Genomic DNA, 25042 nt, shown 5'->3' with positions numbered 1-25042 from the left:
TTCTCTAATAAAAGATTTGCAGTATCCGGTTTGGTATGTCCTCAGTTGTCAGGACTGGGACAAGGAGGTTGGAGGTGAGGGGGTAATGTCCTATTACTTACAGGTAATCTTCATTACCCCAAACTGGAGTCCGCCTCATCACAGTCCACATCCCTCCCTCCCACCCTTTTTGCTCACCTCGTCATGTTTTTCTAGGACTTGGTATTATACAGCGGGAGGGGTGGGGCTTTATGCTTCTATCATAGAGATAGAACACAGCTTTAGGCTAAAGGAATCCACGATTCTTGCGTTGAAAATCTCTGTCGGCGGCGGAAACGCCTCACAAGTCAGGACTGGGACAAGGAGGACTCCGGTTCGGGGTAATGAAGTTTACCGGTAAGTAATAGGACATCCACCATTTTACAAGTGACATAGGCTACAAGGCACTTGTAATATGGCGGGTGGGACATCCATCAAGTTTGAGACAGAGTAAACCGCCAGAACTCTAAAGTACATAGTGTCACTACAGTTTTTTACAGATTCATTTTAACAAGGAAAAGAAATATGAGCAGGTTACCATTACACTTTTAAAGCTAGACGATCCTCATAGAAAGAAGCAATTGAACACATTAGAGAAATCAATAGACAAAATATACAAAACAAATTCTCTGTTGATAAAAACGATTAATTCCGCCACATTTAATTTTGTAAAAGAAGATTTACTCTCTGAGCGGAGAAACGTGCAGTCAGAGAGTTGAGTGTTACAGACCTTTAACATGCATAGGATTCCCTGGAGTTTAAAAATTGATTGAGCTTTTTTGCACCATACACTCTTAATTTTAATCAGCTGCATCCCACATTTTTGTGTACAACAATTATATTTGGACTCTTATATGGCAGGTGAATGACCACAAACTGTCTAGCTTCTTCATGGCACACTAGTATTTCATTTCATCGATCAAATGCACAGGGTGTTCCTAGTGATAGTCATGATTCATATGTCTCATTATTGAAGTTTGCCTTATTAATTGCTGTGACGGGAGTCTTTCTCAGGAGCGGTTGTCCCTCCGCTGGCGTCTCCGGCATTTCTCTCGTGGCGTCCTCCTGCTCCTCACTTCCGCTTCTTCTGCTGTTCTTGATGAGTTTCTGACAGTGATGAGTTTTTGGTTACCGAGGCAATAGCCTTATTACTCCACATTCATTTTGAGTTTTTTAGTTGGTGTTTCGGTTTTCTTATCGATGTGTGACACTTTGTCACAGTTAAGGTCGATTCACAAGGTCAGCGCTGTGATGTTCCACTTCTTCCGGAGGTTACCCACACCTTGTTCTGGGTCCCGCCTTCCATTATTAGCCCGGGTAGGATGATGTTTATTTTGTGGGCGGCGGCGTTGGAGGCTGCATCCCAATTAAAGGGACCATGCTTCAACAAAAAGGTGTCCTCCACATGAGTGGTGCTTGGGGATGCAGTCCAATCAACCTGCTGAGAGGAGAGAAGAAGACCGTTTGAAGTGGGCACAGTCCACTAATCTTCCATAAGTTCGTTTCCCTAACGGGCAGGGCAGGAACCGTGACAATTGCATTGTTTATTTGAAAGTTCATATTTTGTAACTAGTACTACTGCTTGTGAGATTCCTATAGGCCATACTTTGACCAGGTTACTACAAAGTATGTGTTAGACCTGGCACATTGGCGTGGGTCTCCCTTCCATTTTTCGCTGTTGCCTCATATGTTTTTGCTGGTGTTAGTTGCTCAGGGCACTGTGCCACTGCTGTTCAGTGCCACAGTGCAAGCAGTGCCACAGTGCAAATTGTAAACTGATGTATGATTTGTGATTCCATGATTGGTTGGTTTGGTTTACCTGTCAGACCCTAGTACAGTGCACCAGGAGTGCCCAGGGCTTGTAAATCCAAATACTGCTGGTGGGCTTGCAGCACTGGTTGTGTTAAATGGTAGCGGCAGTTTCAGTCGATAACCTTTCAAGTATTTGCCCGGCGGTAATCGCCTCTCATACCACTCGATAATTTACCAATGAAAGAGGCAGGCGCCGGAGACTGGAAGGCAGAAAACAAAGTTTTATTCCGTCGGAGCAGAACACATCAGATCAGACAGCAAGGTATCGTCACGAGGTGCTCTAACTGCATCTCTGAGACCTGGTCTCTTATACACCGGTTTATTGCTTTATTACACATAGTACATTCTTGAGATTCCCTTGATGCATGAGAGAACATCCCCTGAAGCCCCCGGCTCAGATCCGATCCCACACATAGCTACAGTAGAAGTTCCCACATTACCCGCAGTAGGAGATGGCTATCGCGCAGCAGGGAATTCCGCCAATTCCCGGGGGTGTGTGCAACCGGCCGGGTCTCAGGGGGTAGGGGCTTTGATCCACTGTAATCCCTTTGATGTGGGGTGCTTCCCTTACAGTAGGGGCAATAAACTGCATCCGCAGGGCTAGGTGATGGCCTGGGACCAGTTCGGACAATGGGGCGCAGAGGAAGGGGGTTATCAAAGGAGAGGCATGACCATGTATGGGATGTCGGTCGGATGTGGTTCCGTAGCAGGGTCGCGCAGAAGGAGAGGGTTTATGGCCTGTGTATGAGAGAGCGGGGGTGGCCGGCGCGCGGGGGATGTTCGCAGCGCCAGGGGAAAGCGCTGGCGATCGAGAATGAGCGGGGAGAGAGTGGGGTGCCTAAAATGGCGGCCGTGCATTCGCTGTGCGTGGCGCTGGGGAGAGGCAAGATGGCGCAGATAATGTTCAGTTTGCAAGCTAAATTTCCACAGTCCTCCCTTTTAACATATCTCGCCAGCTTGCCTAGTTCGGATCTATCCCCATAATACTCCGAATTTCCACCTCATACAGAGCTTTCATTCGCTCTGTTTCAAAGTCCAAAGTCTTAGGGCAGATGCAGTTCATAAAAAGCGAACATAAAGGTGGCAGACACTGAATCCCCAAGCAACATCCACATAGTATCACAATTGGTATGAGGATAAATGAAAACAGCCTCCATCCCCAACTTTTAATAGTGTCCCAAAACCAACTCCCCAGTGACCATTCTTCTTGCTCTTGATGGACCTCTGTGGACAGTCTGTGGAGGTGTTCAATTGCTTTGTAGACTGAGGGTGAGTTATCCGGTACGTAGGTACAACAGCTGGACCCAATGATGCGGCATGCTCCTCCACGATCAGCCAGAACCACATCTAGAACGAGGCGGTTCTGAAGAGCCACCAGGCGGACGGCCTGAAGCTCAGCGGTGTTGTTGGCGAGGGCGCCAGCTGTAATGTTCATCGCCGTCTCGACTGCCTGGGTTAAGTGGCGGATGGCACGGCTGTTTGCCATTGGACCCCAGAGTGGAACAAGGCCTTTCACTGCGTCCATGAACTGTGCTCCGGCGGAGTCGGCTTGCACAATGTCTTTGGCCCGCTTCTGTCGGTGATGGTTTGCTGGAGCCACATATGTCGGAGGAAGGACAAAGGCGATGTAGCAGGTGCCTCCCCAACCTTTCGGAAGCCAGGTGTAGGCCTTAGTACCACAGACGAAGTACATATTCGGGGAGGCAACAAAGGAGGGTGGGTCAACTGAGTCCAATGTTCGGGTGATGAGGCAGGAGCTGTGGCCCACCAGCTGCGCCCCCAGGCCTTCGAGGCACACAAATCCGGTGATGTTGATGACGGACAGGGCCACTGTTAGGGTGGCGGCCGTCCGTTTCCGGAGGTAAGAGAAGGTGGGTCTGGCTGGGTTGTTGAACACTTGCATTTCAACTCGTTCTTTGGCAGGGATGTCCATGTGAAAGGAAGTGTTCGATCTCAGAGGGCAGAAGAGGGCAGAAGTTCTTCCAGTTTTGTTCAGCCAGAACCCATGGTAGAAGTGTGACATGGTTCTGCCGGAAGTGGCATTGTCCTTGTAGCTTTCTTGCAGGAGGATTAGCCAGGCGAGGCAGGAACCATGGACAGAAAAAGGTGAAGGGATGAAAGGGATAGAGTGTCCAGTGGCATGTGGTAGCAATCCACAGATCCAGCAATTAGTGGCGTTGGCAGCAAGATTGTGTTGGTGGAGCAACTGCACAAAAGAGTTATTCCAGAACTCCTTACGCCTTTCTCGGAGTTGGGGTGAAAGTGAGATCAGATGGTGTTCTTTCGTGGTGGTAGGTTGAACGGTGGTCAGCAATATCTTATGAGCGGGTGTGCCCTCCTCCATGATCCAGAAGGTGACAACGAGGAGAAGGCAAAAGAGAAGGGTAATGAAAAGTGCGATAGTCTTTAAGCTGTGCATTCGGTCAGTCTTTGGGTTTTTGTAGTGGATCTTCGGACGTCCGGTTGCTTCCATCATCTTCATGTCGGGCGCTTCCATCACCTTCAAGAGACTCGGTAGCGGGCAGAACCACAGACTTCGCTTAGTTTCTCTCCTGGTGGCCTTTGAGGTGACTAGGCTACCGCTCTGAGATTTCCACTTAGCCTGTGGTCTGCTTAGCCGAAGTTCTCTCCTTTCGTCGCAAGTTATACCCTTCCTTGGATGGCACGGTGGGATCAGGATATCTTACTAACTCGAGTGTCTCTGTATCTGGGCAGCGGCTCAGGGATGGTCGGTCTTTGTCCAGAAGTTCTTCTTGGGCGGTGATGTTGTCCGTGGTTGTCAGGGTCGGTGATACCTTCTTGCAGTGGTGTGCATGCAGCCAATTGCGTTTCCCCTCCACTCGAAGAGCTGTTCGGGTGGTGATCAGGACTTGCAGGGGGCCCGTCCACCGGGGCTCCAGACTCTTGGTGCGCTGGAAGTTACGCACTAAGACGAAGTCACCGGGTTGGATGTCGTGTCCGGGGCCCCTGGAAACATCGGGAATGGCGTGCAGCACCTGCTGATGGATAACAGACAACGTTTTAGTTAGGTTATACAAATAGTCAGACATGAGGACGTCCGGGACGTCGTGGATGGATGTTGGTTTTGGTGCAGTCCAAAGGTTCATGGGCCGCCCGAAGACGACCTCGTAGGGGGTTAAGTGGTGTTTGGTGGGGGTGGAACGCATTGATAGCAATGCTAGTGGGAGAGCGTCTGGCCATCTAAGTCCTGTGGTGGCGACTATTTTTGCTATCTTAAGCTTCAATGTGGCATTGTGTCGCTCAACCAGGCCTGCAGATTGGGGATGGAAGACCGCATGGAATTTCTGTTTTACACCCAACCCCTTTAAGATGAGTTGGATAACTTCGGCTACGAAGTGAGGGCCGTTGTCGCTCCACAAAATTCGACAAAGGCCGTATCGGGGGAAGAATTCCTTCAGTAGTACTTTTGCAGTAGTCATAGCGGTGTTGTCGTGGGTTGGATAGGCTTCCACCCACTTGCTGAAGGTACACACAACGACAAGTACGTACTTCAAACCTTGGCACCTTTCTAACTGGACATAGTCCATTTGTAGGACTTCAAAAGGGTGATTGGGGACCCCGAACCCTCCCCGGGGTACAGCAGTTCCTTTCCCAGGGTTGTGTTGGAGGCATACTAGGCATTGTTGGACCAGACGTTTGGCTGAGTCTGGGATCTTGTCGTTGTGCCAGACTTTGGAGACGAGTTCGATCATGGGGGCAGACCCTATGTGTGCGGGGGAGTGTGCCATGGTCAGCATGGGGATCAAGTATGAGTCTGGTAGCAACCATTTGTTCGAGTCTTTAGTCCGCCAGCAACCATCATCGTCCTTCAATCCCACCCGTGCCCATTCAGTCAACTCGTGTGGTGTACTGGCTAATTGGATGTCCCTAATCGTTTCCCCAGCATCCTTCCATTTCTCAGCTTGTGACCTGGTCACGTACATACGGGTCGTGGACCTATTCTCGGCTGTGGTTCGGGCAGTAATGTCAGCTAGTGCATTTCCCTGTCCTATAATGTCTGTCACTTTCTTGTGTGCTTGGCATTTGATCACAGCCAGCCGTGTGGGGAGGAGGACCGCTTCGGTCAGGGCAGAGACTAGATCTCCATGCAGGATGGGTGTGCCATGAGAAGTCAAGAATCCCCTCTCTTTCCATAAGAGCCCAAAGTGGTGAACTACCCCGAAGGCGTACTGACTGTCTGTGTAGATGTTTGCGGTTGTCCCTGCTGCCAGGATGCAGGCTCGTGTGAGAGCAATTAGTTCCGCCGCCTGTGTGGATCGCTGTGTGATGCGGGCTGTCTCAACAACTGTTCGGGCTGTGGTGACTGCATAGGCAGCTGAGGTGGTGCCATCGGGGAGCTTGATGCATGAGCCATCCACCCACAGTTCTCCGTCAGGGTCCGGGAAGGCAGTATCTCGGAGGTCGACCCTACTCTTGGTCTGTTCGTCGGTGAGGGTCACACAGTCGTGTATAGGGGACGCATTGGGATCAGTGTCAGGGAGAGGTAGTAGGGTAGCTGGATTCAGAGTGGTGCATTGTTTCAATGTGATGTGGGGTGCAAGCAGAGTCAGTTCGTAACCGGTCAGTCGTGCGCTAGTCAGGTGTTGAGTCTTGGTCTGGTTCAGGAGGGTGTCAACCGCATGGGGTACCAATACTGTGAGGGGGTTTGAGAGTACGATCCCCTCGCTTTGCCGGATAGAGATAGCCGCGGCGGCTACTGCTCGAAGGCATGCGGGCAAAGCTCTGGCTAAAGGGTCAAGAGTGGCAGAGAAGTAGGCACAAGGGCGTTGTTTAGGGCCTATGGACTGGGTTAGGACAGACAACGCACATCCCTCCCTTTCGTGGGTGAAGAGGGAGAAAGGTTTAGTGTAGTCCGGGGTTCCTAGGACTGGGGCCGAACAGAGGGCGTCTCGTAATTCTTTGAAGGAGGATTGACATTCGGGTGTCCAGGGGAGGGGGAAGGGGACATCTTTAGCCAGCAGGGAAAGCAGAGGTTTTACGATAAGACTGAAGTTTGGCAACCATTGTCGACAAAAGGAGGTGAGGCCTACTAGGGACCGCACTTGCTTCTGAGTTTTGGGAACAGGGGTTTCTAGGATGGTCTGAATTCGGTCAGGGGTAAGTTTCCTCCCGTCTTTGGATAGTAGGTGGCCTAGATACGTTACTTGGGGCTGGCAGAATTGCAATTTCTTTCTGGAGACCTTGTGACCGTTCTCCGCAAGGAAGCGGAGGAGGTGAATGGTGGCTGTGACGGCAAGTGGAGTGGTGTCGGCCGCCAAAAGAATGTCATCGACGTACTGTATCAACACCACTCCATCGGGTAGTTGGACTGCATCTAGCTGTCTCTTGAGGGCTTGGCTATAAATGCTGGGACTCTCAGTGTAGCCTTGGGGTGCCCTACAGAATCTGTATGAACGGGTTTTTAGGGTGAAGCCGAAGAGGTAACGGCTGTCTGGGTGGATGGGGATCGAGAAGAATGCGTTTTTGAGATCAATAACAGTAAAGGTGGTGGCAGTGGATGGAATCAGGGTGAGGATGGTGGTGATGTCTGAGACCACGGGGCACTGGGGTATGACTACTTTGTTAACCTCTCGCAAATCAACAATGAAACGGTAGGCTTTCTCATCTCCCTCGCCTTGCTTCTTTACAATGGGTAGGATAGGGCTGTTGCAAACATTACTGACTACTTCTTCTACCACTCCTGCCTCGACTAGGGACTCGATGATTTCCACCAATGCCTTCTCGCCTTCGGGTGATATCCGATACTGTGGAAGCTTTGGGAGCACTGCGTCCGGTCGGACGGTTATGTGTACTGGGTCAATCACCATGCGCCCTACATCTGAGTCGGTTTTAGCCCATAGATGTGAAGGTAATGTGTCGAGTAGGGACATGTCAGCATCGGTTATAGAGAGCATACGCCGTGTGTGACAGGGTCTGGACAGATCTGGGTTATCGTGTAGGATGACTCGAACTCCGTTTGGGGAGCATCTGATGGTAGCTCGAAAATGTTTTAGCAAATCAAGTCCCATAATAGCATCGGGGGTGTTGGAGGAGAGCAGAAAGGTCGTGTCAGTGGTGTTATCTTCTAAGTCAAAGGAGATTGGTGCTGATAAGGGGTTAGTAGAGGGCGTTCCATCGAAGCCTATTGAGGTTACATGTGAGCCAGACAAGGGTGCCCTAGGGATCAGTCGTTTGGATAACGCACTACGTGTCGCCCCAGTGTCTACCAGGAATGGAGATTTTGTGCCCAAGACCTTAGCGGTGACGTAAGGACCTTGCTGGTCAACACGGAGTTCGACTGGATTCCTCCCTTGCCCCTGGCGGTCCTATGCGAAGTCATGGGTGCTTTCGTAGTCGGACTGCTGACACTGGTTTTGTCGGGGGCGATCAAAGGTGTTTGGTCTGCCTGGCCTGGCGTTGATTGCGTCGTTCGTGTGCCCTCGTCCCTGTCCTCTATTTCTGGGGTCATGTGCTGTGTCTCTGGGATCCCTATTTTTGTTCAGTTCCAGAAGGACCGGGCACTGGGATTTCCAGTGTCCGAACCCTCTACAGAACGCACATTGGTTCCCATCTAAGGCTCTCCGTCCGTTGTAGGGTGCAGGTGTATGGTCTCTAGGGGGTAGCTTTCTAGGGGCGGTTGGTTGGTAATTCTCTTTCGGGGGTTCCCTTCCTATGGTCACCCCTTGCAACTGTGCTATCATTACCCTCTCCTTTAGTTCCTTTTTCTTCTTCTCTGACGCCCTATCGTTCTCGTTTTTCTGGTTTTCGTAGTATTGGGCCATCTGGAGAATTGCTGCGGGTTTGGAGGCTGCCCAACTACTCTCGCTGGTCTGTAGTTTCTGGGAAACTTCTTGTGACAGACCCTTCACGTAATTCTGGACAAAGAGGTGATGTCCGGTTGCGGTGGTCATGTCTTGGCCACTGTAATCGGAAAACACAGTCTCGAATCGGGAGAAGTATTCAGACACATCCTCCTGGGGTTTCTGGCGGCAAGCCGTCACTATCGACCAGTCTACCTTTCTTTCTGGGATTAGAGTCTTCAGCTTTAGTACAATCTTGTCTGGGAGCTCTAATATGGCTTTCGGGGGTTTCTGTCCTGGTTCTCGCTGCTTATCTATGGTATCGAGCTGTACCCAGGTATATCCGAACGGCTCAGCGTGGTCAACTTTCCGGATTTGTTTCCACACATCAGCCGGCAGACATAGCCCAAAGAACAAGTCGATATCTGCTAAGGTCATTATCGTAGAACCTAAGGCTGTACCCAGTTCAGTGTAGAAGGCAGTCGGGTTCTTTCTCAAGTCGGGTAGAGTTTTTCTAAAGGTCAAAATATCTTGCCGGTCCCACGGCTGGTAGACCCAGTTATATACAACCCTTCCCTTCGCATCTTGGTGGTTGATGTCGTCATGTGTTCCCTGACCTCGTGGGGGGACCCAGTAGGGGGCAGCTTCTTTGATGGGCATCATGGCATCAGCCCTTCCTTCCTGGGGCTTAGTCGCTATGGGGGTTTCTGCTTTGGTGGTCTGCCTATGTTCTTTAAGGTGTCGGTAGACCTCGAGTGTACGAGCGAAGAGGTTCGTCACATCGCCCTCTCTTTCTTCTCCGATGTCTACCTTCCTATATAGGGCCGCTAAGCCTTCGGGACCTTTATCGTGGTATCTATCCTCATATGCATTCAGGGCGTGATAACAGAGCCGTACGACAAAGTGTCGTCTGCGGCTGTCGGCATACGAGTTATACACGTCTGTTATATACTCCTCACTTTCTTTTCGCTCCACCAGTGTCCCTACTATCTTATCAATTCCTGCTCGTTCATCCTTCGTTAATCGATTCATTCTGGTGGAATCTTTCTTTCCCATCTCATGGTCATTTAGCGTTATTGCCGACGTTGTGTTCAGTACAGGAGGCTCGGCTGGCGCGGAGGCCGTGAGGACCGAGGCCCCTGTACTGCTTTCGCTCGTGTTCGGGGGTTGTGGGTGTTGCACTACTGACTGGGATGGTGCATATGGAGGGGGCATGTAAATGATCGGGGGTCCTAACAGTAATTCGTCATTCGTTCGCTGCTTGGAGGACAACTCAGGGTAGAGCAAAGAAGGGGTCCTAACAGCATACTGGCCTGATGTTTCGGGCTCCTGTCTTAGTTTAGTTTCCCTTCTCTCCTTTATTTCTTCTTCTAAGTTTCTAGCGGCAAGGTGGGCTGCCTTTCGTAATTCCTTTTCTGCTTTTACTTCTTCCCTCTTTTTCCGTTGCGTTGCTTCTTTGCGCCACATGCCGATACTGTCAAGCATAGTAGGCGTCGTCTTATTGCTACGCAGAGCTATTTCTAGCACTTCTATCTTATGGTCGTCGAAGGATCCCATCAGTGGCCACTGACTCTCGGGGTCCTTCTTTGTATATTTATGCCATAGTTTGGTATAAGCTACGGCGACTAGTCCATATTTAGTGAACATGTCCTTATTAGGGGTGCCTTCCAGTGGAGCCGGATGGTTCACCTCTAATAAGCGGTCCGGGCAGAACCAACTACCAATCAGTGGGGAGAAGATAGGCATGACGGGTTTCAACGGGGACAAAAGTCAGCACTACCTATCTTTTCACTGCTTGCAAAGACTAGACAGAATATCTCTATTCCTCGTTATTTGTAAGCAGAGAATACCTCCAAAGAACCAATATCGAACAACTAGTGTTCGGACAATCAATCAATCAATCAATGGGGAGATAAAGATAGGCATGACGGGTTTCAACGGGGACAAAAGTCTGCGTTACCTACCCTTCACTATCTGCAAAGGGAGAGAGAGTATTTCTACTCCTCCCCGTTTGTAGACAGCGAATATCTCAAAGAGAACAATCAATGAGCACAATCAATGAGCAATACTAGTATTCCAAAAGCTTCAAACAATCAATCAATTATTTCGCAATTTGTCGTGTTTCACGACCTTACCCGGACCACGTGGACAGTTTCTCATCTTCCGCCTCCAGCGCCCGATCGTCCTCTACTCTCCGTATTTGCCGCGGCACTCCTGATGGTTCCCAGTCAGGACCGTAGATCACTCGAGAGAGGTCTGCTCGGAACCAGTGAAGTTCGGATGATCGGCTGCCAGACGAGGGTCTATTGGGCAGGAGCTCTCCCGATCGTTGCAGTCGTTCACTCTGTCGTCGGGACCTCTCCCACTGGATCCACGTGTCGCTGATGGGCCCCACGTTTGGGACGCCAATTGTTAAATGGTAGCAGCAGTTTCAGTCGATAACCTTTCAAGTATTTGCCCGGCGGTAATCGCCTCTCATACCACTCGATAATTTACCAATGAAAGAGGCAGGCGCCGGAGACTGGAAGGCAGGAAACAAAGTTTTATTCCGTCGGAGCAGAACACATCAGATCAGACAGCAAGGTATCGTCACGAGGTGCTCTAACTGCATCTCTGAGACCTGGTCTCTTATACACCGGTTTATTGCTTTATTACACATAGTACATTCTTGAGATTCCCTTGATGCATGAGAGAACATCCCCTGAAGCCCCCGGCTCAGATCCGATCCCACACATAGCTCCAGTAGAAGTTCCCACATTACCCGCAGTAGGAGATGGCTATCGCGCAGCAGGGAATTCCGCCAATTCCCGGGGGTGTGTGCAACCAGCCGGGTCTCAGGGGGTAGGGGCTTTGATCCACTGTAATCCCTTTGATGTGGGGTGTTTCCCTTACAGTAGGGGCAATAAACTGCATCCGCAGGGCTAGGTGATGGCCTGGGACCAGTTCGGACAATGGGGCGCAGAGGAAGGGGGTTATCAAAGGAGAGGCATGACCATGTATGGGATGTCGGTCGGATGTGGTTCCGTAGCAGGGTCGCGCAGAAGGAGAGGGTTTATGGCCTGTGTATGAGAGAGCGGGGGTGGCCGGCGCGCGGGGGATGTTCGCAGCGCCAGGGGAAAGCGCTGGCGATCGAGAATGAGCGGGGAGAGAGTGGGGTGCCTAAAATGGCGGCCGTGCATTCGCTGTGCGTGGCGCTGGGGAGAGGCAAGATGGCGCAGATAATGTTCAGTTTGCAAGCTAAATTTCCACAGTTGTGCCACCCACAGAAGCAGCCTGTAAAAATATGTCTAAGGTCTGCCATTGCAGAGCCTGCGTGCAGTCTGGTACTGTCATTATTTTTTTAAACAGACTTTTATTGAGTTTCATAAATTAACACATTCAATCCCCCCGCCCACTAACTGGCCACCAGAGGAAGCCAGGATGAAGAATAACGGCCAGCCCGCCAGTCTGAGTACAAAGTCACACCCCTCGTCCCATAAGGCGTCTGTGATGCAATGCGGTCCGTCCGCAGGGTTGATCCAGGACAATGGTGTGATGCAATAAAAAGACTCCCCACCCCTCTCCCTTTCAAACTCCCCCAACAGAACCCCCCACCCCAACCACCCTCCCAAGCATGTGGCCAGCTTCTAAGTTATGCAAGAGGGCAATGATACCTCCCGTACCACCTGTCAGACTTCCCATCCCGCAGGGCACAGCAGTGAGTATCAAAAGCACAGGAGGAAGCTGCCTATCATGGATCCAGTGCCCTCCCCTTGTCCTATACTCCCACGAACGTGAAGGGTTTCTCAAGGGCCCGTGCCATATCCCCCTCCTCAAGAGCCTCTTCGTCGTCTACAGCCGGATGTTTGAACAGCTCCAGGAGTGCCACCCATGCCCAGGCCATTTCTTGTGATTTCTCACTTCCATTATGCTGAGCCAACCGTAGTCTATAGTTCCCTTCACTTCCTGCCCATTTCACCATCTCCCTATTCCAGCACAAGAGACTAGGCCCCTGCCTCGCCTTCCAGTGGGAAGTAATTTCCCGTTTAGCCAGGACCAGCCCCAGATCAATGAACCGGCTGGTGACCTTAGTTTTGGCAGTGTGCGGGAACCAATGCAACAAGCAGACCCCCGGTACCACCTCTAGCTCTCTCTCCGTCACAGTTAGCAGAGCAGTCGTCACCTCCCGCCAAAAGTCTCCCACCCGTGGGCAGTCCCAGAACATGTGGAGAAAATTCGCCCCATCGTGGTCACAGCGGGGGCAAGGGTCCGACCCCCCAAAATACTCAGCAATTTTACTAGGTGTGAGGTATGCCCTATGGAAAACATAGAATTGGATGAGCTGGAAGAGCGCATTTCAGGAACATTTCCATGGCCGCTCCACGATCTCCTCCCGAGGTTTTTCTGCAATGGGTTCCCCCAGGTCCGCCTCCCACTTGAGTCGCAATGCCGTCAAGGGTTGGCGCATATCGCAAGTAATCCGCCGGTAGAGGCAGGTCACCGCCTTAAAAGTACCCGCCGCCATCACTACATATTGACAAGCGAGAGACGTATCTGGCTCCACCAGTCCCTTTCGCCAGTGTTTCCTGACAGCCGCAGTCAGAGCTGCATGCAAGAGTAAGTCTGCCTGCGGGAGATCATGGCGCTCTCTAAGGTCGTTAAAAGGGAGAAGATAACCATCCTCATAAAGATCACCTATTGCCATAACTCCCGCCTCTTCCCAAGCCAACAACCGGCTCCAATCTCCCCCATGAGGCAACACCTCACACATCCGCAAAGGGATCTCGGGCGCATAAGGGGTCGCGACATGCGTCCTCCTGGCTAAGCGCGCCCAGCATTGTCGTATCATCCCCAAATCCGGTGGCACTGAAGTGCCTCTCATCGGGACTCGTAGCAACACACAAGACAAATGGTGCCAACTCGGATCCGACCCACCCTGGTCCTCCGGGCGCCTAATGTGACCCGCCACCCACTTCGTAAACCACTGAAGCTGCGTGGCATGGTAGTAGGCCTCCAGGTCTGGCAATGCAAGGCCCCCCTCCCCCTGGGTCTCTGCAGAGTAATTAACGCCTCCCTCCGTCTCCCAGCTCCCCAGATGAACCCTGTAATCAAAGTGTTCAGTTGTGAGAAGAGCTTACCCGGGATCCAAACTGGGAGGGTCCCAAAATAATAGAGAAACCTGGGCAAGATGACCATCTTCACCAAGGCGACCCTGCCGGCCACCGATAATGGGAGAGTCCCCCAGAAATCAAAACAGGTTTTCGCTCCGCGCACTGCCCGCCCCACGTTGCCCTCCAATAGATCAGCGGGAGCATGATAGATCTGAGTCCCCAAGTATGGCTAGCACCGGGATTCCCACGGGACATCCCCTGGACGAACTATCCCGTCCGGCCTGGCAGGAAATAGACATGACTTGGTCCAATTCACCCGGAGGCCCGCCACCCTCCCCAAGGTCTCCAGCAAGTCCCTCGCTCCTCGTAGGGCTTCTCCAGCATCCGGCAAGAACATGAGGAGATCGTCTGCATATAATGCTATGTGTTGCACTCGTCCCTCCACTAATAGCCCTGGAAAATACCATCCTGGCCTAGCGTGAGCAGCCATGGGCTCCATCGCCAGAGCAAATAATAAGGGGGACAACGGGCACCCCTGCCTCGTCCCCCGAGCAACCACACAGGCAGCAGAAATCAAGCCCCCTGTCCTCACCCTAGCAGTGGAATCACTGTATAGCAGCGCAGTCCACTGTACAAAACAATCCCCCAGTCCGAATGCTCGCAATACATTAAAAAGGTAGGGCCACTCCAGACTATCAAAGGCCTTTTCGATGTCAACCGCAAAAATGCAGGCCTCCTCCTTGTCATAGGAGTCGGACCCCAAGATCCGCAGAAGTCTGCGTACATTCATCGCAGTGGTGCGGGAGGGAATTAATCCAGCTTGGTCCTCATGGATCAGTTTCATCATATGGGGCATCAACCGACTAGCCAAGATGCGGCTTAAGATCTTGTAGTCAAGATTGAGCATCGCCAGTGGTCTATACGAGGAACGATCCCAAGCAGGTTTACCTGACTTAAGAAGGGGAACTATGAGGGCTTCACGGGTGGAGGTAGGAAGGGCACCCTCCTGGCGTGCCGTGTTATAAAGCGCCACCCAACAGGGAGCCAGAACATCCGTGTAAGCTGCATAAAACTCAACGGGGAGCCCATCAGTGCCCGGGGTTTTGTTCCTGGCCATGTGCTTTATGGCACTGCGTACCTCACCCGCTTCAATGTCCCGACCCAGAGCCTCAGCGTCCTCTGCCGCAAGCCTTGGTAGCTCCGCCCTTGGCAAAAATTCCTCATTCCCTGGGTACCCAGGACCCACCCTGCTCCGGGACAACTCGGTATAATACTGTAAGAAGTAATCATTAATGTGCTCTTGGGTGCAGAATACCTCAGCACCCTGCCCCCGCAGTTCCATTATCGGTGTCCCCCTACACGCCGGATTGGCCAGCCAAGCTAGCAATGTCCCCGCCTTATCACATTCCACATGCGCCTTATCTATGTAGGCCTTGTAGTCAAAGCAGCGCAATCTCTCGATTTGGACTGCTAACGCCTCTCGAGCCTCAAGCAACCCTGCCTGCCTGTCCGGAACGCTCCGGGCGCTCCTTCTCCGAATCGCGCACCTGCCGTTCTGCCTTCTGGATGTCTTGCAGCAACACTCTGCGTGCTCCCACTACCTCGCCTATACAGCGCCCCCGAACTACGGACTTAAAGGCGTCCCATTCGACCACCAGGGACGATGCCGAATTGGCGTTAAGTCAAAAATATTCCTCAATGGCCCACTCAATGTTAGCACGAAACACTGGATCCTCTAACTTGTCAGGTCGGAGTCGCCACGTGGGAATGGCAGGGCGATCCCGCAGCCAGTGTAAGACTGTCAGCAAAGGATTATGATCAGATGATGTCCTAGCTAAGTACTCACTATGTACCATCGCTCCGTGAACATCCGTGGAGCTAAGGATCGAGTCCAACCGAACATGGAGGTCGTGTAACGATGAGAAATAAGAATAGTCCCTCTCACCCGGGTGGTGCGCCCTCCAGGTATCAGCAAGCCCCCATTGTCGCTGCCAGTCTCGCCGCACCATAGCCAGTCGATGTATCGGGGAATCCGCAAGAGGGGGATGAGAGCGATCCAGGGAGACATCTGGGATGCAATTAAAGTCGCCACCCAGGAGTACCGAGCCAGTCAACAAGGGAGCCAATTTCCCAGAAAGGTGCGCAAAAAAGGAAGCCTGATCCGTGTTTGGGGCATAGATACTCCCTAGAACAATGTCCCTGCCATCCAGTCGCCCCGTCACCATAACATGTCTACCTTCAGCGTCAATCACCTGCCCAGTACTCTGAAACGGTACCCCCGCCCGAACCCAAACCAACGTGCCCGTGCATATGCTGAGTACGTGGTAAAGAACACCTGTCCCCGCCACCTCCATTGTAGTGCCAACCCTTCCTGTTTATTGAAGTGTGTTTCCTGTAACAGTGCTATTTGCCCCCCCACGCTGACAAAGATAAGCATGAATCTTGAGGCGGCGAGTCATACTGTGCATCCCCCTAATGTTCCAAGATAAACATTTAATACCTACTGCGGTAGCCATGACATGGTAATGAAAATGCTGCGTGTCCTACCTCCCCCTACGACATGCTTGGTCCCACCCTCTCCTCCCCCTACCCCAGCACCCCAACTCCCCCAACTCCCACACCCCAGGATAGGTTCCCTAAAACTAGCCCCCATCCAAACTAAAAGAACCATCAACCTTGCCAACATGGAGAGTGAGACGTGCACCGACCCAAAGGGACCCAGAGCCCCCCTCCAGCACCCCCCCGCCACGTGTGAAAGAGCCAGCCAGCAACAGCCCTTTGGGGGCCCCAATAATAACGTTCAAATAGGATCAACTACCCTGTGTACATTGGGGAAAATCCCCTCCAACAGTCAAACCTGGGCTGCAGTACGAGGGCAACTCTCCCCGCCATCCGAACCCAGCTCAGCCAAACAAGTCCACCGTCTGCGGGGTTACCACTGGAAGTTCAGGTTCGGAATCCCCATTCGTGCTGCCATCCGGAGAGAACCCAGAGCCCTCCAGGGCTTGGCCAGGAGAAGCAGAAGCCGGGCTGGTACCACCCTGACTGATCGCCACCACTGCCCGCACAGCTCTGTCTCGTTCAAGTCGACGGTCCGGCAGCGGTAGAGCCCTCGACGGACTCACAGTGTCAGGGGATCGTCTCTCCGCAGCGCACGCTGGCGAACTCCGCTCCGGCCCTGCCTGCTGTGTCTCCAGCCAGCGCCACGCATCCTGCGGGGTGGTGAAAAAGAGGGTACTGCGCCCGTCCACCACCTGCAGCTGCGCTGGGAAGAGCATCGCATAGGGAATGTGAAATTGACGCAATTTCCGCTTGAGAGCAACAAAGGAGGCATGCTTTTTCTGAACCTCCCGTGTGTAATCCGGAAAAAGCATCGCCCTGGAGTTATCGATTTGTAGATGTTGCCTCTCTCGAGCTTGTTGCAGGAGGTGGTCCCTAGTGCAGAAATCTCGCCATAATCGGTCTCGGGGGTGCTCCCGGCTTAGGAGGCCTAGCCGGGACCCTGTGGGCCCTTTCAAGGGCAAAAAACGGGGACAACCCCTCCGGGGCAACCTCCAATCGAAGCCAGCCCTCCAGGTACTGGACTGCATCATCTCCTTCCGCCCGCTCTCGAACTCCCACGATACGGAGGTTATTCCTGCGAGAGCGCCCTTCGCTGTCCTCAGAGCTTCCGGACCACAGGTGGAGATTTTGGCCATGGCTAAATCTCCGCCACTGGCCGGAATCCCCACCTTTGGGCCGGAAGCTCCGCCTCCGGCCCGGAAGCCCCGCCTCCGGCCCGGAAGCTCCGCCTCCGAGCCAGAAGCTCCGCCTCCGGGCCGGAAATTCCGGCCCGAGTGCGGACGTAAGTTTAGTAGTCGTAAATCCATTCTGTGAATAGCAAAAGTAGTAAGTTTATTCTGTGAATACCAGAAGTAGTAAGTGCATTCTGTGAATACCAAAATGGTACTAAGTTTAGGATTTTGTCTTAAGTTTGTTCTGTGAATCGGGCCCAAAGGATTTTGGGGTATATGTACTGGGACCCTAATCCCAAGAATTTAGATCACTTTGGGAAACAAGAAGAAACTCTGCTGAGGAGAGGAACCAAGAAGAAACTGAGGAGAGACTATCCCTGAAACTGAGGGATTGGCCTGCAGGGGTTGCCTACTGCCAAAGAGAGGAGAAAGAAACTTTGTGTGTACTTTTGCTCAACTTGTGAAGGATCTCCAAGGGCTTGGAAAAGAGCTTGCCTCCTGCTGACGTTTCAGGAACAACAGACTTCACCCCCCAGCTCCCCAGAGTTCTTTGGAAGTGCCTGCTGCTGTGTTGGGCCTTCTGAGGGACTGCGTGTCGCAAGGAGCTGGAAGCACGACTCAAGAAGGAGAAGCGTGCCGCCGTCGGAGCTGTTGTCGTCGCATCACGTAAAGTGTGTCGCCGCTGCAGCTGTCGCATCGAGCGGAAGCGTCTCGCATCATCCAAGTGTCTCGCAACGCCGAAGACGCGTGTCGCCATCGCAGCCATCGTAGCCGACGCATTGCACCGCATCATGAGAAGAGTCTTGCATCGAGGAAGAAACATGTCGGCATCGCAGCCATCATAGTTGTCGCATTGCGCCGCATCAAGAAAAGCGCCTCGCTTCCACAGAGAAGCGTGCCGCCGTCGGAGCTGTTGTCGTCGCATCGCGTAAAGGGGTGTCGCCGCTGCAGCATCGCATCGAGCGGAAGCGTCTTGCAACGTCGGAGAAGAGTGCTGCTGCCAAGGCCGCTGTTTTCGCATCACGTAAAGTGTGTCGCCGCTGCAGCTGAAGCATCGACTCGAGTCTTCTCGCAACATCAGAGAAGCGTACTGCATCTGGAAGATCATCACGTCTTTATTTCTTTGCACCAAATTCTTCAACGCATCAACATCGTTGCAACGCTTTCGTTGCCCTGCGTGTCGCATCTAAAAGGTACATTGACTTAAAGTGTCGCATTTAAGAACTAAAGAGAACTAAGCTAAATTCTACCCTCTAAAGTAACACTATTGTGTATTTTTGTCGTTTAATTGTTTTGTGGTAAATCTATATAAAGAATACTTATTTTTGATATAAAACCTGTGTGGTGTCCATCTGTAGTGTTGTCACTTGATTACTGTATGTGTTCACAAATGCTTTACACACTGCTTCTGAGATAAGCCTGTCTGCTCATGCCAAGCTACCAAGGGGGTGAGCAGGGGTTATTTTAGGAGTGTACCCCCTTACCCTGACTAGAGGCGAGGGTCCCCATTTGTCACAAGTGCATACCTGTGCCAACTGGAGACCCCCACGTCTAACATTGGTGGTCAGCGGTGAGGATTCTGGACTTGCATTTGTGACTCACGTACAGTGATTGGTGAACACTACTTAGTGAGTGCAGACCATAACGCAACCAATACTTGTTGGTAGATTTCTTTTTGGGACTTTCTATTTTTGAGTACTGCCAAGCTTAACCATGGTGGAGAAAGCAGCATCCATAGTCTCTGTAGATAATGAGTGGGAATGGGAAGAAGAGAAACTGGAAAGCTACCAAGTACAACAGCTGAAATTCTTTTGCAGAAACATTTAATGTTTGCACTACTGGATGCAAAAATAAGGCAGAGTTCTACAAGGCACTGAGGGCCTGGGTAGAAGCAAGGAATGCCACTGATGATGATAATGCAAAGGAGCATCTGGAAGGGCCAGTGGGTCCAGGAGGAAGGAGAACCCCTTCCCCTGCCGGTAGCAGTGTTTCTGGTAAAAGTCTATCTCCAGAGGAGTTGGCAGATAGAAAAGAGTGTAGGATGCACGAAATGGAGCTGACCAAGCTCAAGTTAAGTGGGCAGTTAGAATTCGAAATGCAAAGTAGAAAGTTAGCCCTAGAAGAGAAGAAGCTACGGTTTGAACATGAAAAGGTTTTGAGGGAGTTGGAGTTGAAAGCCAAGAGATTAGATATTGCTCCCTCTGGTGGCAGCACACCGTCAATGCCTGTGGAATCTAGAGTGTACATCCCTAAGGATGTGATGAAGGAATTTTTTTAAAAATAATGATATTGGGCAGTGGTTCAAGGCCTATGAGGTAGCCATGTCTTCCCACCGGGTCCCTGAGAAGGATTGGGGAGCGGGGCTGTGGGGGCGGTTCCTTAGTGAGGGGCGGGACACACTGCTAGACTTGCCTTCTGATGTCTATAATTCCTATCCCCACATGAAAATGCATTGATGTCTAGATATGGTTTGACCCCTGAGATGTACAGACAGAGGTTCAGGGGTTGCACAAAGATAGCAAACAGTACTTATGTTGAATATGTCACTTTTTTCTGCAGAGCATTGGATGGTTGGGTGAAGGGTAGCAAAGTTGATGATTTTCAGGGACTTCTTGATTTAATTGCATGGGAGCACTTGTCAAGTAACTGTTTTCCTGAGCTACTCCAGCACCTGATTGATAGTAGGCTGACTAATTCTAGGAAACTTGCTGAGGAGGCGGACCACTGGGTCAGTACCAGGGTCCACAAGGGTCACGTGGGAGACTCAGCCAAGAGTGGGCAGGGTCCCCAGCAGAAGAGTGGGGGGGACAAGGGTAAACAGAGGGAGTTCCATAGGAGGCCCCAAAGTAATCCCCAAGGGAAAGGTTCTCAGCCTCCCCCCAGAAACCGTCAGGGGCCCGACAGGTCCACCTGTTCAAAGAGGGCCCCCCAAATGTTACAAATGTGGAGAACTGGGTCATTGTGCCAATGATCCCAAGTGTCGCCTGTTTGGAAAATTAGCACCCACTGGGGCAGCCCCTGGAAGATGGCTAGTGTAGCCCTGGGTGAAGAGATGGGTGCCCAAGGTGGGTGGGGTCCCGCAGAGATGTCCCTTGTCTCATTAGGAGATTGTGAGGTGGTCTCCAGGACCCAGCTGCCTGATAACACTAAAAAATACAGGCAGTGGGTGACTATCAAAGGCCATGGAGTGGAGGCTCTTAGAGATACAGGAGCCAGTGTGACAGCGGTCAAGTGTCACCTGGTGTCTCGAAAGCAGGTTGTCGCTGGAGCATTCTACCCAGTTGTTGCCGCTGACAACACAGAGAGTCACTGCAAGGTGGCTCAGGTTCCCTTTGAGTGGGGGGGTCACTGGTACTCTTCAGGTAGCTGTGAGGCCCGCCATGCCTGCTGACTGTTTGTTAGGGAATGCCTTGGAGAGTTCACCTTGGGCGAAGGTGGAGCGGAGTGCTCATTTAGAAATGTTGGGTTTGCCTGACTGGGCTTGTGTGACCACCCGGTCAATGGCAGCAAGTAAAGGTGCTCAAAAGGACCTGGAGCCTGAGAGGGAGGCCCAGGTATCAGCCGTAAAGAGTAGAGGCAGGGGGTGCGGGAAACCGGCCCCCGAAGTTCCCATGGTCCAGGAGGGAGCAGACCCTGAGGGGGATGCCCTGGAGCCTACAGGGGAGCAGGTAGCCGAACTGGGGGACCTGCCTGAGCTGACCCATTGGCAGCAAGGAGGAGGCCCCTCCAGGGAGGAATTCTGCAAGGAGCAGAAAGAATGCCCTTCTCGTGTGACCCTGATCCCAAGAATTTAGATCACTTTGGGAAACAAGTAGAAACTCTGCTGAGGAGAGGAACCAAGAAGAAACTGAGGAGAGACTATACCTGAAACTGGGGGATTGGCCTGCAGGGGTTGCCTACTGCCAAAGAGAGGAGAAAGGAACTTTGTGTGTACTTTTGCTCAACTTGTGAAGGATCTCCAAGGACTTGGAAAAGAGCTTGCCTCCTGCTGACGTTTCAGGAACAACAGACTTCACCCCCCAGCTCCCCAGAGTTCTTTGGAAGTGCCTGCTGCTGTGTTGGGCCTTCTGAGGGACTGCGTGTCGCAAGGAGCTGGAAGCACGACTCAAGAAGGAGAAGCGTGCCGCCGTCGGAGCTGTTGTCGTCGCATCGCGTAAAGTGTGTCGCCGCTGCAGCTGTCGCATCGAGCGGAAGCGTCTCGCATCATCCAGGAAGTGTCTCGCAACGCCAAAGAAGCGTGTCGTCATTGCAAGCATCGTAGCTGACGCATTGCACCGCATCAAGAGAAGAGTCTTGCATCGAGGAAGAAGCGTGTCGCCATCGCAGCCATCATAGTTGTCGCATTGCACCGCATCAAGAAAAGCGCCTCGCATCCACGGAGAAGCGTGCCGCTGTCGGAGCTGTTGTTGTCGCATCGCGTAAAGGGGTGTCGCCGCTGCAGCATCGCATCGAGCGGAAGCGTCTCGCAACGTCCGAGAAGAGTGCCGCTTCAAGGCCGCTGTCATCGCATCGCGTAAAATGTGTCACCGCCACATCGGAGAAGCGTCTTTATTTCTCTGCACCAACTTCTTCAACGCATCAACATCGTTGCAACACTTTAGTTGCCCTGCGTGTCGCATCTAAAAGGTACATTGACTTAAAGTGTCCCATTTAAGAACTAAAGAGAACTAAGCAAAATTCTACCATCTAAAGTAACAGTATTGTGTATTTTTGTTGTTTAATGGTCTTGTGGTAAATATATATATAAAGAATACTTATTTTTGATAGAAAACCTGTGTGGTGTCCATCTGTAGTGTTGTCACTTGATTACTGTATGTGTTCACAAATGCTTTACAGACTGCCTGAGATAAGCCTGTCTGCTCGTGCCAAGCTACCAAGTGGGTGAGCAGGGGTTATTTTAGGAGTGTACTCCCTTACCCTGACTAGAGGTGAGGGTCCCTATTTGTCACAAGTGCATACCTGTGCCAACTGGAGACCCCCAAGTCTAACAGTATGAATTTGACCTTCTCAGAGAACAGTATACACTAAAATGCATCACATACCTTAATTCCATAATGCATCCCTCTTCTCCAAAAATGGCTTGTCTTTTTCAAATGCACGTCTTGCTTAAGTCTTAAAGTGGTTTCCTGTAGCGTCTTAGTGTATCAGCATCTCTCTGCTGTTGCAGCGTACATAAGTTCAGCTTCACCAGTAAAAGCACTTACTGTATGCAGTAGGCTTAAAAATATTTGGTTCTAGTGCACTGTGATAAACTCACAAACCTCCTGAATACTTTAACCTGAAATATATTGTTTTTACCTCGTTGGCACAACTTTTCCTCCATGCAATTGCGTAAGGCAACAGCTGAATCTGAAACCACCATATTTTGCAGACTTGGACGTTTTCATGTGTTTAAATAGTACTCATCAACATTTTTTTTGAACGATCACTACAGGTTTGTTTTCGGGATTTACACTTGTTTAAAAGGTGGTTGTGTCTGTGCTCTTGTTCGCACTCTTACATAAAAAAAACTTGTGTTTTGAATGGAATACCCAAGCATTGTAAAGTCATGATAAAATGCTACATTGGTGCGGAACCCCTCAAGGGCATTCTTCACCACTGTCCCCTTACGTTCCACAAACTAAAATCAGCACCATTTCACACCTTTTTGTAATTGTCACCATTAGTGGTATTTGGGGAGAGGATGTCCAAAGCCAGCTCTGCCAAGTACTACGCATCAGGCATTAGTCTAATGCATTTTAACGTGGTGATCCACAGCACCGTATTAAAATAGATTAATCACACCTTTTTAGTGCCAGCTTTACCACCTGTTCAACAAGCAACAATGTCTCAACAGGTATTGTTAGAGGACAAATTAAAGAAAGCATGCACAAAAAAGTTGCAAAAGGAGGAGACAGGGCGACATTATTCGCTGTGGCAAATAAATGCAGAAATTGATCTGCATTTAGACAGAAATGACAATGAAGAGAGAAATAATGTCAACACTCAGTTACATAAAATGTACATATAACCGGTGCAGTCTTGTGCAAATTAGTGCTCGTGAGAAACAAGGGGAACAGCGCAAGTGACAAGTGATAAATTCAGCGATAAAATGGCGCAAGAAAAAACAGTTGTTCAAAATATTCAGGGGACTTTTGGTGGTTTCAAAACATGAATACATAGTTAGGAATACAATTAATTTAGTTGAACCACGAATGTAGCGCCAGAAGTTGCGCTGAACGGTTGACGGCGTTTCGAACTGTATAGAATTCAGGTCATCTTCGGGACCAGGTTACGCATTGATATGAGGGCCTCCACAGGAGATTCCGAAGATAGGTAGAGTCAATTGAGGAGGGCATAAGGGCTTGTGTAGCACCAACAGACGCGGTAGACTTGGAATGAGCTTTGGAGGCACGCTGGTTGTCCTGTGGCTCCCGGAGGATCTGCACTGATCTAGTAGACCTCCAACCCAAAGTCTTCAGCACTTCGCTCGCATACAAAATAGTCGGACCCACGAATCCTGCTACCGATGCTGGCACTCATTGCCACCCCGCACGGATTTATGTTCCACCTTTTACTGCTCTATTCGCAAATCCCACCACACACACAGATTGGCGTGCCTCCAAAGCTCAGCCGGCACCTAGGAAAATCTAACAAACCTGTATATTTTTTAAAACTAGACACCCTGGGGAATACAGGATGAGGTGACTTGTGTGTCTCTCACCAAGTTCTGTTACCTAGAATCCCTTGCAAACCTCAAGCTTTATAAAAAAGCACATTTTACTCAAATTTCAGTGATGGAAAGTTCTGGAATCAGTGGAGAGCCACAAACTTCCACCCACCCGGCATTCCCCTAAGTGTCCCAATAAAAATGGTACATCACTTGTGTGGGTAGGCCTAGTGCCCGTGACAGGAAACCGCCCAAAACGTAACTTGGGCATATCACACTTTTCCAGTGAAAACCATCCCTTTTTTCACAATGTGCCTAGCTGTGGATTTTGGACCCTTGCTCAGCCGCACCTAGGGAAACGTAGCAAACCTGTACATTTTTTTAACTAGATACCCAGGGAAATCCAGGAAGGGATGACTTCTGTGCCTCTCACCAGGTTATGTTACCCAGAATCCCTGCAAACCTCAAACTTTGTAAAAAAATTTAAAAATAATTTTCCTCACTTTTCTGTGAAATCGGCAGGGAGCCACAAACTTCCACCCACCCAGCATTTCCCCAAATCTATGGATAAAAATGGCATCTCACTTGTGTGGTTAGGCCTAGTGCCCATGACAGGAAACGGCCCAAAACGCAACGTAGGCACATCAAATTTTTCCAGTGAAAACTGACTCTTTTTTTTCAATGTTCCTAGCTGTGGAGTTTGGACCCTCGCTCAGTTGGCACCTAGGGAAACCTAGAAAGCCTGACCATTTTTGAAAACTAGATACCCGGGGAATCCAGGATGCAGCCCATTTTCCTCGCTTTTCTGTGATGGAAAGTTCTGGAATTTTTTTGCGGGGAGCCACAAACTTCCACCCACCCAGCACTCCCCCAAGTCTCCCCCAAGTCTCCTTATAAAAATGGTACCTCACTTGTATGGGTAGGCCTAGTGCCCGGGAT

General features: G+C 51.0%; 1 long non-coding RNA gene across 1 annotated transcript in view; it reads right to left on the bottom strand.

Annotated features, from left to right (window-relative positions):
- Positions 1-666: 666 nt before the first annotated feature.
- Positions 667-25042, bottom strand: part of LOC146855206 (uncharacterized) — a 51099-nt gene continuing 26723 nt past the window's right edge. Inside the window, exon 2 of the long non-coding RNA XR_014980805.1 lies at positions 667-1459. This is a non-coding gene — a long non-coding RNA (uncharacterized LOC146855206). The remainder of the gene's footprint in view (positions 1460-25042) is intronic.

This window comes from Triturus cristatus, chromosome 4_1 (assembly GCF_964204655.1).
Source record: "Triturus cristatus chromosome 4_1, aTriCri1.1, whole genome shotgun sequence".
Classification (NCBI taxonomy): domain Eukaryota; kingdom Metazoa; phylum Chordata; class Amphibia; order Caudata; family Salamandridae; genus Triturus; species Triturus cristatus.
Note: the sequence above shows the minus strand (reverse complement) of the source record. Positions and strands in the feature narration are given on the sequence as shown.